Raw genomic sequence first — 6,516 nt, 5'->3', positions numbered from 1 at the left:
TCACAAGACAGTATGCTACTTGGGGCTGGTGAGATGGCTCAGTGGTCTAAAGCACCTACTTAGAACAAGCTTAGCAAATCACAGGGACTGCAGTTCAATCCCCCAGCACCACATGCCAGCCAGCCCCCCCCCCTGGTGGGCTGAGCTGGCCACACACACACACACACACACACACACACAAATAAAATTAAAAAAAAAACTGATTAAAAAAAAAGACAGCATGCTGGTTTTTTTTTTTTTTTTTTGTGGAACCAGGGATTAAACTCAGACCCTTGCGCTTGCTAGGGAAGTGCTTATTCCACTGAACCATCTCCCCAACCCCATAGTATGCTGGTTTCTTGCAAAGCTAAACACAGTCTTAGCTTCTGATCTGGTGATGATCACAGTCCTCAGTTTTTTACCTAAATGAGTTAGAAACACATTCATGCAAAAGCCTGCAAATGAATGTTTTTATCAGCTTTATTCTGAATAAACTGAATAACACTTTAAGCACCCAAGACATCCTTCAATAGGTGAGTACATAAACAATGATTCAGCCATACAATGGGATGTGCATCAGTGGTAAAGAGAGGGCTGGGGGTGTAGCTCTGTGGTAGAGCACTTGTCTAGCACATATGAGGCCACTGAACCAGGCTCCAGTAACACCACACACACACACACACACACACACACACACACACACACACTCAACTTTTGCTGGACAGGGTGGTGCATGCCTATAATCCCAGCCCTTGGAAAGCTGATGCAGGAGGATCTTGACCTCTAGGGCAGCCGGAGGTACATAGCAAGTTTAAAGCTGGCCTAGACTACATAGCAAGAACTTGTTTGTTTTTTTAAGTAGATACGTATGTGTAAGCAGAAACATTCTAGGAAACTATCTTTCTGAAAATGTAGCCAACAGTTATTCCCTAATTCGAACTCTAAACAGATATACATGGTGAATGTAGGCAATTAGAAGCCAGACTTCCCAGGAAGGCTACCAATGCCCGAGAAGGGTACCCTCCAGGAGGTTATACTAGTTAATCACCTTATGTATTTGAGGACCTACAGCGATGGGCCCTGGATGTGACGACGCGGGAAGAGCTCTGTCATGGGAGGGCCGACCCACCAGGCTTCGTGGGAAGATGATAGTGATGGTGCTTACCATATACGGGCACTTTCTCTAAGCCCTGCTGTATACAAGCGCACCACCTCTGAAAGGCAGAGTCCCACAGCCTCAGCAAGGTGGCAGAGCTGGCAATCAAGCTGGTGACTGGCAAAACAGGGTGACTTTCCTATCGTACCAGAGCCAAAGACACAAATTCATTCTGGAAGAAGACAGCCATACCTTTGGCTCCCAACTTGGTTTAATGGTCCTTGAAACTTACGAAGTTCAAACACACTCACAAATCTAATTGCTTTTTATTTTCTTCTTGCCTTAGGCCAGCTGGAGCAAATTCTTTGGCTTGTCAGCCTTCCAACTACTGGACAATCAAATGCATATGGCTCCATGGTCTTAGCCTCCAGAGTGCTGAGGTTATAGGCATGTACCACTGCACCTGGCTACATTTTTATTTTGAGATAGTGTATCTCTAAGTCACTAATGCCATCCTTCCTGGATTGCTGAGATAGCAGCTGTGCCTCACCAACCCCCCACACCCCGAATAACTTTCTGCCATTTTTGTAACCTACTATAGACCGCAGGGGCTGGGGAGATGGCTCAGTAGAATAAGCGCTTGCCTGGTAAGCACAAGTGCCTGAGTTCAATTCCCCAGTTCCACAAAAACAACAACAACAACAAAAAAAAAAAAAATTGGTGAGGGTTACTATAGACCGCAGTTTGTGTTCTTTTTTTTCTTTTTTTGGTACTGGGAATGAAACTCAGGATCTTGCGCTCGCCAGGCAGGTGCTGTGCTGCTGAGCAATCTCACCTGGTTCTAGATCAGTCTGGAAATACCAATACTTGTCTACACTGTTAAGAGAGAATAGATTAGGGCTGGTGAGATAGCTCAGCGAACTAAGCGCCCGCTAGGCAAGTGCAGAGACTCGAGTTCAATCCCCAGCACCACACGTTGAGCCACCCCCCACCCCTGGAAACACACAGAGCTGGCCACTGAGACTGGGCATGGTGGCACACACCTGTAATCTCAGCTCTGAGGAGGCTGAAAACAGGAGGATCACTATAAGTCCAAGCTGCATAATGAGACATTGTACTAAATAACTAAATAAATTAGATTCACATATTTTTAAAAAAAAATGCATATAGCTCCATGGAAAGACCGCCAAGCTAGAAAATATGAAAAGGGCCGGGGAGATGGCTCAGTAGGATAAGCGCTTGACTGGCAAACGCAAGGATCTGAGTTCAATCCCCGGTTCCGCCAAAAAACAAAAACAAAAAAAAAAAACAATAGAAAATATGAAAAGCCAGCCCCTCCCATAGGCTGCTCATGTTGTTTAAACTACACATCGAATTCAAGTTTCCTCGATGTTCTGTGGCTGTGATCATAAAAGTGCAGGCAACAGGCAGCCTCCCGTGTGAAGGGAGTTACGCTTAGCATTCCTTTAGGAGCCGTCTCCCGGTGTATCCTGGAGATTCTGGTACAGAACGTTACTGTTTCAAGGCTTCTGAGCCCGTGGCAGAGAAAATGGAGTGGGTGGTTTGCTGACAGTTCTTATAAATACCCCAGTATTTATTTAATGGCAGAAACACACAGAGAGAACACAGAGGGTATTAGAGAAAAGCAGCGGCTTCACTCCATTCATCTCCTGGGCCCACGACCAAGCCCTGCGTCTGCTCTCTGGAGCCAGCTGCAGCTCCACTCTGGGAAAGTCACCTGCCTGCCTGCTGAGGAGGAAGGAAGGAAGGAAGGAAGGAACAGGGAACAATGCAGTGCTTGGAGAGGGCCAAGTGTTTCATGGTTCTTAAAGTTTGTTTTGTAATAATGCTGTTCCTCTGATTAAAATATTTCAGTAGTTTGCTGCTGCCTTTAGGACAAAGATCAAAAGCCTCCATCTGCTCGCAAGGTTCTGTGTGCCCTTGATCCAAAGTCTGACCCCTCAGCCCCCTCTACCCCTGCTTTCCTATTCTCTAAAATGCCACAACCTTGTCCACATCCAGCCCACCTCGGGCCTGGAGGTGCTATTCCTTTCCCTTCTAAAGCCTCCCCTTCCACTGACATCCTGTGAATCCCAGGCGTTCTTAATTCCTCGCTTCTACATGCTGAACTTCAGCATTACTAGAAAGGTGTTTTCTGGTTCCTCACACAAATGCTCCGCCTTTTGCCAAGTGCCCCCGCAATCCTCTAGATTTGGCTTTTGTTTTAATTTCCCATCACGTATTTGCATGATTTTATTTTCATGCTGGGGATGAAATCAGGACCTTACAAGTCCTGGAGCCGCCGCTTCCCACCCCACCCCTTACCCTTTCTATTGCTACATTTTGAGGCAAGGTCTTGCCAAGCTGCCCGCGCTGAGCTCAAATTGTGATTCTTTTGCCTCAGCCTTCAGAATAGCTGGTTATAGGTGCGTGTCTCCATGTCCAGCTCATTTGCGTGATTATTTGTTTAGTTAGTTTTGGTACTATGGATTGAACCCAGGGTCTTCACACTAAGTCACATCCCTAGCCCTTTTCTGTTTTGTCTTATTTTCAAGACAGGCTCTTGCCAAGTTGCTAAGTTGCCCAGGCAGGGCTCATACAATGCCTGACTAAACACTGTGTTTAGTTTTTAATTAAGGGAGGAAGAAGCTGGATATGGCGGCCCATTCTTGCAATCCCAGATATTCTGGAAGCTAAAGCAGGAGGATCATAAATTCAAGGGCAATTTAGCAAGACCTTCTCTTAACATAAAATTTAAAAGGGCTAGGAGCTTGGCATAATAGCACATGTGTGGTTCCACAACTCTGGAAGGTAGATGCAAGAGAATTGTAGATTGAAGTGTTACTTGGGGTGATTTAGTGACTTAGTGAGACCGTGTCTCAAAATAATAAATAAATAAATAAATAGCACTGGGGATGTAACTTAATGCCCAGCACCAAAATGAAAAAGGAGAGGGGGTGGATAGAGGGTTTGCCTAGTATGCATGAGGTCCTGTGTTCAATTCCTTTTTTTATTATCATTATTAATTTTATTGAGAAACAAATAGCAATGAGACAGTTTCAAAACCGATTAGTAGGACAGTTTCAATAATTAATATGTTGCATATTGTTGTCTTCATAGTGATTATTCTTAGTACAAGATACAGACATGATATCCTGTCCAAACACTATTAGTACAAATCTTTCTTCTCACTGAATTAAGAGAAAGTAGCTACATACCTATCCCAACTATTTTGTATATACACATACAAAATGGTCCTTCATTTGTATCCCCTTTTTTGGTTTTGTTTTGTCAGAGATGGGTGTTCCATTGCCATTTAAACATTGTAGGTACGTGAATTCTAAAAGGAAAGAAGAAAAGGAAGAAATAGATGATCCTGCTACCTCCCTTCACCCTCAATTCTTAGCCTGAATATAGTGGCCAATATCAGGCCAAGAGAATAGATGCAAACAGTAGTTCCCCAGCTTTTCTTTCCATAGTTTGAGTTACCCCCAGCCAACTGACAGCTGAAAATACTAAGCGGAGAGCTCTAAAAATAAACAAGTGATAAATTTTTACATGGCTGACCAATCTAAGCAGCATTATGAACTGCTGGGTCCCTCCTCGAGACAAAGTATCTGTGTTGTGTGCAGTGTCTGCTTGACAGGTCTGCGGCTCCGTGATCCTGAACACCAGAAGCCAAGGGTCCTCGTCCCTGTGCTCCGAAGGTCACCATCAGCTTCACAGTGTGTCACACTAACAGAGTGAAGAAACAACCCCCGGTGTAGAAAAAAAAGTGTTTCCCAGCTGTTCCTCAGACGAAGGGTTACTATCTAAAACTTATAAAGAACTAAAAGAAAAGGGGCTGGAGAGATGGCTCAGTGGTCTAAAGCACCTGCTTAGAACAAGCTTAGCAAAGCATCAGGGACCGCGGTTCAATCCCCCAGCACCACATGCCAGCCAGCCCCGCCTCCTGGTGGGCTGAGCTGGCCACACACACACACACCACTCTCTCTCTCTCTCAAATAAATAAAAAAAAAATAAATAAAATAAATAAAAAATAAAGAACTAAAAGAAAAAATCAAAGTCTCCAAATTTACTTTAACCTTTTTTTCTTTTTCTTTTGGTATTGAGGATGGAACTCAGGACTTTGCACTTGCCAAGCAGGCACTTAGGCCACTGAGCATGTCCCCAGCCCAGACTCGAGATATTTAAAAACCCAATCCAAAAATGGGTAGGTGAGAGGAATGAGCACTTCTCAGATGAAAAAATACAAATAGCAAATAAATATATGAAAAAATGTTCACCACTGGTGGTCATTCGAGAGATGCAAATTAAAAGAACACTGAGATCCCATCTCACTCCAGAAAGAATGACCGTTATCAAGAAATTAATCAATCGCAAATGCTGGTGGGGCTATGGGGGAAAAGGAGCCCTTCTCTACTGCTGGTGGGAGTGTAGACTGGTGCAACCACTGTGGAAATCAGCATGGAGAACTGTGACAAAACAAGGACTAGCGCTCCCATGTGACCTAACCATTCCCCTTCTTAGTATCTTTCTTAGAGAATTAAAAGTATCATACCACCGAGATAAATGCATATCCATGTTTATAATGGCACAGCCTGTAATAGCTAAATCTTGTTTTATTTATTTATGTATTTCTATATTTCAGGGAAGGGTCTACAGGGTATTCAGGATCTCACTACTAGATCAGACTCATAGTGATTCTCCTGTTTACAGCCTCCCAAGTGCTGGGATTACAGGTGTGTACTACCACGCCCAGCTATTTACTATTATTAATCTCTTATTGCACCTGACTTATAATTGAATTCTCACAGGTATATGTATAGGAAAACACATAGCATCAGTGGGGTTTAATACTATCCACAGGGGGATGGGGGGAGAAGGGGAGAGGGAAAGAAGAAGAGGACCATAATCCCAGCATCCCAGCACTTGGAAGGATCATTGCAAGTTGGAGATCAACCTGGGAGCTACAAAAGTGAGCACAAAGCCAGCCCTAACTACATAGCAAGACCCTGTCTCGAAACAAAACAAGACAAAATTCAATTTAAAAAAATGTCATAGGACTTTCCTGCTACAATGGTGTATATGGTTAGATTTCTAAATTTCCCTGTAAAAATATGTGATTGTTTATCCCAATTTTTTTAAATATTGTTTTTCTTCACATTCTGTAGGGATTTAAAGTTTAACATATCAATTGATGGAAAATACCTGTTCCATACTATATCTAAGATGTTTGATATTCAGACAAATAGTGAGGATAAGCTCAACTGCCTGTGTTATAGGGTAATACTATCATTAAGCTTCTCTTCTGGAGGGTTAACAACTTAAGTTTGCAGAACAAAAATTAGAGAAAAAGAAGGGCTGCAAGGACAGTCAACATTTTGGCCCTAGCCTTTCAAGGTCAGTGAGGACTCAGGGCATAAGAGAACCTGTACTGT

This window comes from Octodon degus, unplaced genomic scaffold (assembly GCF_000260255.1).
Source record: "Octodon degus isolate 3935 unplaced genomic scaffold, OctDeg1.0 scaffold00361, whole genome shotgun sequence".
Classification (NCBI taxonomy): domain Eukaryota; kingdom Metazoa; phylum Chordata; class Mammalia; order Rodentia; family Octodontidae; genus Octodon; species Octodon degus.
Note: the sequence above shows the minus strand (reverse complement) of the source record.